We start from the raw sequence: 10,598 nt of genomic DNA on the forward strand, positions 1-10,598 counted from the left end.
AGTACAGTTATTGCGTTTGTTACTTGGCGAAATCGAAGACTGACCAAATATATTGTCTTGATTTGGTCGAGTTTGGGTTTTTGTTCAGTGTCCTCCCTGGCTCCCACCCTACCCTCAACTTGTGTCCTCCCTGGCTCCCACCCTACCCTCAACTAGTATCCTCCCTGGCTCCCACCCTACCCTCAACTATTACAGCGTCTTTCCTCCCTACTTCCCTCGCCCTTACAAGACAGCTCAGGCGTCCTCCACTGAGTATATTTGTGTGTACACCAGACTATTGGCCTCGCTGCGTCGTGCTTACTTAGAGGACAGCTGGTGGACGCTCGCTCTCACCTTCACCAGTTACCAACCCACCCACGTGTTGCGCAGTACAGTTATTGCGTTTGTTACTTGGCGAAATCGAAGACTGACCAAATATATTGTCTTGATTTGGTCGAGTTTGGGTTTTTGTTCAGGTGTTTGCACGTTGCCGTCTAAAATTTTCATTCAATCGTGAGGAAATTTCATAGCTGGTCGGCTTTGATACATAGGCAATTTGCATTTAGGTCCAAATCGAATAAAAGTCACCGAAGAATTGACAGTGTTTAACCGATCTTAACCTAAATTTCTCAGCTGGTCGGCCTAGGATACACATTTTACTTTTAGATCAACTTTGGAAGACGCCTTTTTTTTCTTTTTTATACGGGATTAGACCACCAGGGCACAGGTCAATGACCCACATCAGGGCCTGGGGGCGAAAATATAATAATTATTAATAACAATTAATAAAAATTTATAAATATTAATTACAAATTTGAAAAAAAATATTAAATAAAAATATAATAATAATAACAACAACAAAGGGCTATAAAAAAGACACAAAAAAGATAAATAGTGAGAAACGATATATGTATGTTGTGTTGTCAAAGTAAAAGAAACAATTGAAACTCTGCCTCATTTACACACATTGTAAATGAGGCAGAAAGTCAGATCAGGTCGCCTATTCAAAGCAAAATTCGGTTGATTTATCGGGAAAGATCGAACAGTGTGGAAAATCCCACTAGGACGAAAATTCCCAAGAAAAATAAAGTAAATTATCTGGTATATGACGTCTTAGGCTTTTCATCATGCCCTACAGATAGAATCGGGCATAAGAGCGCTTGTCCATTTTTTCATAGACGCTTCGTCGTTATCACACAAACTGGATGATGATGTCATAAATAATGTGAATAAAAAGATGTCCTAAGTACAGCAACCACACCCACGCTCAATCACACCCACGCACAACCACACCCAAAACCACACTCAATCACAGCCACCCACAATCACACCAGCCCACAATCACACCTACCCACAACCACACCCGCCCACAATCACACCCACCAACAACCACCCATAACCACACCCACAATTACACTCACCCACAACCACACACCTCCAACCACACCCATCCACAACCACACACACACCTCCACAACCACACACACCTCCACAACCACACCTCCAACCACACCCATCCACAACCACACTCACCTCCACACACACACACCCACATCCTCACACTCACAACCTCAACCAAATATAACTTTCCACAATCGCACACAATCATATCTATAACCACAGTCACTCAGAGCCATATTCACAACCACCCCTTTAACCACATCCATAACCAGTCACAGCCACACCTATAGCCACGTGCATTATTACAGCCACACCCGTAACACACCTAACATCTCTCAACGCGATAAAGGTAATATGCATAATAACAAGTTTCACCTACCTGCCCTAGGCCAGTGTTGAGGTGAACTGGCAGTCATGTGGGAGACGGTGGATTCATCAATCTTAAAGTTCAAGGTTGGTTGGTTGGTTCTCCCTATTAGGCAGTACGTGTTATAAGCTTTTCCAATATATCAGTATACATACATACATACATACATACATACATACATACATACTGGTATGAATAAACTGTATATATAATGGGATCAGAAAACAAAAAATAATCCATACTGCTTTACATATTTTCGTCTTGCTTAAGTGCGAGGTCTCCCACAAGTGTTGTAATACAGTACATTCATTCTTTTGTTCTTCATGATTGTTGCTCATCGAGTAAGAAATACAGTGGTAATACTGAAAATATAGAAGCAAGATGTGATCAAGTAAACACTATTAACATTCACCCTGTTCCTGGACCCTAGTGTGTTGTGAGCGAGTCATGTGAGGCAGCACCACGTGTAAGCAGCCAGTTACCCCGGTGTATCGGATAACTTAATAACCACACTTCTATTCTCAGACATCCTCCAGTGGAAGATTCACCGTTTAACATTTATTTCAATGATAAAAAAAAGATCACTGTTCCGTTGCCTCCTAACACACAGTAATGTACCCAAAATTAAAACCTCTTAAGGTAAACGTATATACTGTAGCTGTAGCCTAACTAAATGCAACCTAAGAAATCACAACAAATTCACATTACTTAAAATAACTACCTACATTTATGATCATATTTTACGTTGGTATTTTTAGATTGTGACGCCAGCCTGTATTATTATAAATAAAACGTAGCCAAAATCAGTGACACGATGATCGCGATGTCTGGGTTTTTTAACCACGAGAATATTGTGTATTTTTTAGCCTTGTTTTGTGAAGATCCTCCTACGTTCGTATTCATTTTTATGTTTTTATGGCAGGAATATGGAAAAGATACCTGACATGATAGAGCTGTTAATTGAGTTGGTTATTCTTCTTGCTCACTGGCACTTGGGCACGACCAGCCACTAAACGTGACCCCGCACACTAGATGGCAAACTGCACTGAATACTGTATTGTCGTCGAGAGCTGTCTAATAATAATCACAAATTTATAAATCTTTTAGTATATTTTTAGTTTAAACTTTAATTATTTTTCACTACTTATAGGCATTTCTCGTTTCACTTAATAGGCTACACTTAGTAATTAAATCAGTAGTTTGTAGTTGTCTGTCAGGTAAGCAACTGCTGTACAGACACAGAGGACATTTAAAACACTGACGCAGATCTAGGCGAGGGTGCAGGCTCTGTTTATAGACCGTCCCGCACAACGATGATCATTTTGAAAGAGACGTCGTTATTTATCTTACAGGAAGACGCTGTTACTTATCTAAATACTGTACTAAATAAAGTGATAAACAAGAGTGTACCTTCAGAAGAAAACTGTGTTCATGTCATAAGATTAAGCAACTGGGTCAAGAAATATAAATTACTCAAGATAAGTATGGAGTGATCTGTGGACGCCAGTGAAGGGAAAAAGTCATAAGTTTAGCCAGGAAAAAAAAATCACAGGAAAAAAAGGTCACTATAAATGTCATTAACAAATAATACGATAAAACCCAAAGCATTTTAGTTCGGTTAGATTAGGTTCGGTTATGTTGGTTAAGTTAGGGTAGGGTAGGTTAGGTTAAGTTAGGATAGGTTAGGTTTTTTAGTTGTTGGATCGTTTGTTAGGTTAGGTTAAATTAGGTTTAGATGGGTTAGGATAGGTTTTGAATGTTTTTTTGGGTCATTAAATTACTAAACAATCCTAAAGTAACGATTTTCGACATGTTAAAAAAAATTAATACGTAACCAAGCTGTGACTTTTTCATCGACCCCATTTTACTGAAACACTAAGCGCTGACTCCGTGGACTTTTACTGATATTCACAGTTATAGCTCCTACATACTCTAAATTTTCGGACAAACTGAACTAAAGCCATATTAACAACTCTGGTGTCAGCGTTGTCATTCGGTTAAGTTCTTGCATTTTGTTCACTAAAATATAGTTTAAATAAGGTTTGCTTACGTAAGTGGGTGAGGCTGTTGACGTTACAGTGGCCACCTTGAGACAATCGTCCCGCGTTCAAAATGGTTCAACGATATAATAATGAATATACAGTACAATGAATTATTATTATTTTTATTGATTATGACCAGATGAAAATTAAATTTAGATTGTTAAAATACTTATGGATGTTATGTTAAAATTCAAAATCTTCTCAAGGTATTTTGGTTACAAACAAGATACAATAGTTATTTAGTTTCTCCTTTTTATGTTGCATTTCAGGGCTTTGGTCTATAGTTTACTTGATAAATCTGCAAGTGTGTTTTTTTTTGCTTACCATCTATAATACTTCCAACCAACTGTAGTGTACTTTAACATTTTGGTAGACGATCATTTAAGCCTTTTGTTGTTAATAAATAATGATTGTATTTTGTTTATTTATTGATTTTTTTTTCAGTTGAGTAGTTTTGTGGTTATTTTTATGTCCCTTCATCCGTGTTCACAATAATGTGTCCTCCTTTAACAGCTGAAAATAATGATTACTTATTTTACGAAACAGCAACACAAACACTCGACGAATAATTTGTCCATTTCCTCCTCTTTTTTACTTGTTTTCCTTTTCTTTTCTTTTTATTTACCAGAAATTCGATTCCTCCTCTTCGATGTTTTAGTCTAGTCAAATTAGCACGAAAACAGGCAAATGGGGAACTTTTTTAATTAGATAAAGTTTTGCATACATATTCCAGAAGCCTATACAAATAAACATGTAGAGTCCCCCCTCCGTCCGAGTGCCGCACCCTTCCTTTTTTGACCTCCACTCCCTAACGGGTGACCTGGCACTGTTTTTTCGCAGTTATGTGATAAGCGGTGCATTGGACGATAAAAGTTCATGTACCATAGACAAAAAAAAAGTTAATATTTTTTTTAACAAGAACTGTAACTCCTACAGGAAAATGTATATATACAATCTTGTTTACAATTTTATTTCCAACATTTTTTATCGCCCGATGCACCGCTTATTATATTGATACGAAAAGGGCATTGCCAGGTCACTCCTCGGGGGGTGGGGGTAAAAAATGAAAGAATGCAGTACTCGGGGGGGGGGGCTTTAACAAAAAAAATAAAGCTTTCTTCAAGGAACTCGTTAAAAAGAAAGAGATGTAGTTTCAGTAGCCGTGTGAGGTGTTTGAGTTGCCGTGTAGCCAACTATGTGTGTCAGTGCGGGCGTTGAATTATTCATAGTGAGGTAGCGGGCGACAAGGCTACTCCGTGTACTCTTACTTGGTCGTACCTGTACTTAAATCCAGATACCGTATAATATATACTTATGACTGTACGTATTATAGAATTACCCATCAAGGTCTCTATGTCTCTGTACTTAATTTGTCTTTTATAACATATATATATATATATATATATATATATATATATATATATATATATATATATATATATATATATATATATATATATATATATATATATATCTGTCGTGTATGCTTGCGTTTCTCTGCGAATGTCAGTGTCTATGTACCCGCGTATGCCGAGTGTCTGCATCTTAGGTTATTGGTTGGTTACGATTAAATACTGTTACTCCGACAACTGGTGTCTTCAAGTTCTTCCCCCAAGTTAGATCATACACTAGGAATCACCCGTTAAGAAATATGATACAGTACCTGTAACTCTCTGGCTTCAACTGTATACTCAGCAATTGGCATGACGTCTATAATAAACTACATCTAAGAGCCCAGATTCTCAAAGATTTGTACGTTATTTTTGGCGGTGTTGGTTGGTCCAGTGGCCATCTTCCTTGACCGATCCATGTTTTTCCCGCGTTTTTTTAATAGGTTTCATTATATACGCTGTTGGGTGTATAGGAACAGTAGCTACCTATTTTTAGTATAGTAGTATTAACGGATCTGAAGTTAAAAGGACCTAATTTTGTTTTGATGGCGCGTCTGTGTATGTTCATTACTATTCCTGGTGTCCTACGTTAAAGAGTTACATTAAGCCAGGTCTTATATTTCTGCGTGAGGTGAAATTTAACGTAAGAACCTTCAAGAATCTTATCCTCGGTCTGATGGTTAGTTAAGGAAAGAATTTATAATAGTTTAAACAGAAGTTAAGAGCTCTTGGATAAGTTACAGTTCATGAGGTTTCAAAGTTGTCATTTAGTGTAGCAACAGATTGAGGAACGAAGCTTTTAAAGACTTGGCAGTTGAAACACGTAAGTCAAAGTTAAGTGTATTAAGACCACAGCTACATCAAATACTTCGTGAAATATATTATCAAACCTGAACATTATTTTATACCCTTCCTGACTTTCACTAAAAAAAATCCACAGCATCAAGTTATTGAAGATGCACTTGGTATTTTATCTCACAAACGGTCAATTTTCCCCAGTGACTTGCATCTCGGAAATACAGTACTGCCCCCAGATATTTCCCAACGCGAACTATTTTAAAACTGTGAAGCATTTGCAGGGTTTTTTTTTTTTGAATAGCTGGTAGGAAAACATAGCGGACGAAAATTTGTAAACTCGCCTACTCCGAGATTTCTTGTAGGCTAGAAGAAAAACAAAGTAAGAAAAAAAGAGGTGATTCCTTGGTAAAGATGATCAAAGGAGGAGTCCAACTACCGGCCTGGCTCAGACGTTCAATTTTACAAGCAACATTGTGGTTTTGGGGCTCAGGAATTCCATGGGAGGAGAGGGTATGTGAGTGGGAGGAGAGAGGGGAGGCGGCAGGAGTGGTATGGCTGACCATCCCATTTCTCTTCCTCAACTCCCTCTCCCTAACACCACTCTCTCTAACCCTCTACCATCTGACTTGTTCCCTATAAGTTCTCGCTCTCTCTCTCTCGCTCTCTCTCTCGTACCCTACCCGACCCTGTGTTTCGTTCACTGTTGTCAAAAGCATTACAGGTTAACATGGTAACTGTTGACCTAAATACCTTTAATATTGACACGAGAGAATCAAGAATATCTGCGACTTTCTTCTCTGCTTTAGTGGGAAACTGTGTTATATTGTAGGTGGAAATGTGTGACTTTGTTGAAGATTTGTGACATAGATGATAATATGTAACGTACGTATATAGAAGTGTGACGGAGATTGTATGAATAATATGTGATTTCTTGACCCTTTTCCTTCATGGCGTCACATTTAGATACAGCAAGTGAAGCGATTGTCTAAGAACCAAGAGATGTCCAATCCTTTATTTTCTTCTTTGATTTATTTGTAAACATTAATGCAGCGTCGACAAAGAGAACAGCGGATGTCACACTTTTGTTTTTACCGGCTCTCAGTTATTTATTTATTATTTTTGTCAAGAGAACCCGATAATGGATAACATAGGTACAAAGTAAATGTCCTTCGTTGACAAGAAGACCGAATTGTTCACATTACGCATGCACTGTGAGTCTCAGCTTGGTGACGTGGAATATAAACGAACCAAACTAATCCCAATTTATGATAATGAGGCACGATGAGGCTTAGGTTAGGTTAGGTTCTAATTAGCTCGTGTGTGTCGTCTTTGGGGTTTAGTTTGGTACACAGGCTATGTATAATAAGCTCTGGGGAGAAGTAAATTGAGTCAGACACGTGTAGGACCACGGACCTTGAGAGAGGCAGGCGAGTCAGGTTACCGCCTGCCTCCACTCTGTCTGCTGTGGTAGTCAAACGCCACAGTGCCACCGGACAATTTTCCAATAGACAAATTCACCTTAAGTCAATTTTCTACTGGACACAATAATAGTACATAACTTTTTACCGGACATTCGACTTTAAATAATTTCGCAGTTTCACAATATCACATCAGGCTATTTCCGGACGGATGAAATATTTTACAGCGGACAAAATGCTCCTGGGTCAAATCCCTTCACACCCTGTTAGGTTAAGTCGCCATCGCCTTTAGTTTATTTCTGGAACCTAATTTTTCATTGATATTGTGTTTAAGAGACAATAAGATGGCCTTGAAATGTCTTAACAATATTTGCATTAATTTCATTATTCCGATAAGTTGCTGTTTGTCTTTTTTTTTTGTACAATGTAAACTAGAGAATGCTTGATCCTTGTCCTGTCACTAGATTTAACCGTTAATATTTAATGAAAACTCCAAGTATTAAGTTGTATGTTAAGAATGAGACACTCTGTCGTGAACTTATATACTATACAGTATATTACCTGAAACTAAAGAGATGTAGTCATGTAGCGAAGATTTTCCCAGTAATATACAACACTTAGGTTTGTTATTGCGTCGTTAGTCACGAGTTATTGCGGGGCGGGCGGGCACGACATCTAGTGTTGGGGAAGTACTACGAACAGGACCACTAAATTTATCACAGTATCAATTGACCATTATTTACATAAGGGGCTGATGGGAACCAAACATATCTACGTTAGGTGTGGTAAATACAGTTAGGTATTATTTATTAGTTTTGCTTGGGAAATAAATGGTTGCGATTCAGTTCATGGTGCTTTCCTTTTTTAACTAATATATTTAAGCAAGTGTGTTGACACCTCATTCACACTGGTATTCATCAGTATTAATTTCACCGTTTTAATTTAGTCTGTCTTTGTCAGTATCCTCGTGACTAATTAAAAGTCTTTTTGAAATATTGATGAGTAGGCGCTTGCTGATCCAGTACATCTTGCTGGGGCCACTCACTGATCGAGTTAGTACAGGATGTTATTCAGTGACGAGGAGGAAATGATTAATATTACAGTATTAAAAAACTTGCATGGTAGACTTATACTGGTGGAGAATATAATAAAAATTTCGTACCGAATCTGTATTCTCTGCGTTGGATAAAACATTTTTTTTTCTTAAATGGTTGGTAAAGTCAGGTACATTTTAATCCGTGTTAGCACTGGTGATTATTCATGTGTGTGTGTGTGTGTGTGTGTGTGTGCATATCAAGAAGTATAGACGTAGTTTCTAGGTGAGATAACTCCTTGCATCACCAATCACCATGACATGTTTGTATTTAGGACTTTAAGATGCACTTGTTGATCACGTGAACAAACTTATACCCGGCCAAGGTAACAGGGTTGTATGTACTCGGATGATGTTTAATTTATTATTTGTTTGCAGGAAGAAAGAGGAAACACATAAAACGATATTCCTTCCTTGTTTGGGTGAATACACATAAATTGTACAAGAATGGATGCTTACTTAATTATTAATCCTATGAACTCCTCAAGCTTAAGATAAATAAGTGAAATATTACGGTCTGCTCTAAACGCTGCCGGTTAGATTGCAATAAAAACATTAACCAACGATGAATCTAAAGACCATTCTCAAGAAGAACATTACATTCATCCATGGCAAGAAAATATTACAGACTGTTTCTTCCCATCCGACTTCACGCGGACGTTATCACCGCACCCCTGTCTGCAAGGCATCAGATGGTGAGGAGACAGATATTCTTTGAGGGATTTAATTTTATTTAGCTTATTTTTGATAATCCAATGCTTGTCCAGTCGTTCATCAAATACAGATCTAAAGTGAGCCTAGGGATAGAATAGTGTCCATTGTTCTGTCAGCCTCGAACATTTTTCCGCTTTCAAATTTTCACTCGTCTGTTTACACAATATCAAGTGTTTGACAGCGATTTACTCGGCTTGTCTCAATATTCTGCTTGAAAGCTTGTAACATGTTTGATACACTCCTTTGTGTATTGATGTGAATTCAAGAAACATGTGAAGCCTTACCGAAAATCTCATGCGATGGAAATTTGCAAGTGGGACCTTATTTCTAGGCATTTCTTTATTTGCGAATGTAACTGCACAAAATATTTCCTTCCTGCCGCTTCTTGTTATTGTACTCGATTATATTTAATTTATCAAAAACAGTTTGTGAGAAATTTCCTCTTCATTTTCATTATATTTTGTATTGTTTTCCTCATTAGTATAAATTAGGCTTCTCATTTTCAACTCGTATACGATTCTCCGTTTTGTGTCTTATCATCTCTATTTACTCTTACCTTCAGTACTCCCTGTGGGCCATCGTCTCATCTCCCTGCCGTTAATCACAATATATATCCCCTGTTTTATATCAGTGGCTTATATTGTTTCAGTGTTTGCCAGGAAAAAGTTATCCTGCTTCCTGGCAATGTTATGAAGACCCACCCAATCTCTGTGGTAATATTTTTCTTACCGTTTACCTCTGAAGAGTTGTTATAAAAGCACAACTGTTACCGTATTATATTTCGCTCTCTTTATGTTTTACTGCGGGGAATCCTTGATATTGTATACTTTTTATTTAATTTTTTTTTCGATAATTTACACGGAGTTAAATTAAATTCCTGAGTGGTATGTAGCGATTAGCAAAGCATGTTAAGAATTACTCATGTATAGTATTACGTTGTGTTATTGTTTTAAGTGTAATGAAAATAAAAACACAATGGTTCCACGAGTCTCAAATGTTAAAAAGTTTGCGACATTTTTACATTAATCACATACCAAGAATATTCATCGTAAGATCTCTTAAGAATCGGAGCCTTTAATACTTTGCATTAACCATTGAGTAATTTTTATGAATAGGTTTTAACAAATTTCCAGTTTACTCTGAAGGTTTAACGGTGTCTTCTTGATGTCAGTTCTCGCTGGTCAATAAGAGCCACAAGTTCCATCTCAACACAAGATCCTTTGGTCGCTCTCAATCCAAGCCTCAAGTAAATCAAATAGTGTCTGAGCGGTATTGGATTCTTTTCTCGAAGGCTATTCAAAAGGAGAAAAACATCTGAAGGTTCTTGGTGTTTCAGTTTGTGTTTACAAGACGAACTCAAAGTATTTCTTGTACTTGAGAATCAACTTTATGCTG

The sequence above is a fragment of the Homarus americanus genome, unplaced genomic scaffold, assembly GCF_018991925.1.
Source record: "Homarus americanus isolate GMGI-L3 unplaced genomic scaffold, GMGI_Hamer_2.0 scaffold34921, whole genome shotgun sequence".
Classification (NCBI taxonomy): Eukaryota; Metazoa; Arthropoda; class Malacostraca; order Decapoda; family Nephropidae; genus Homarus; species Homarus americanus.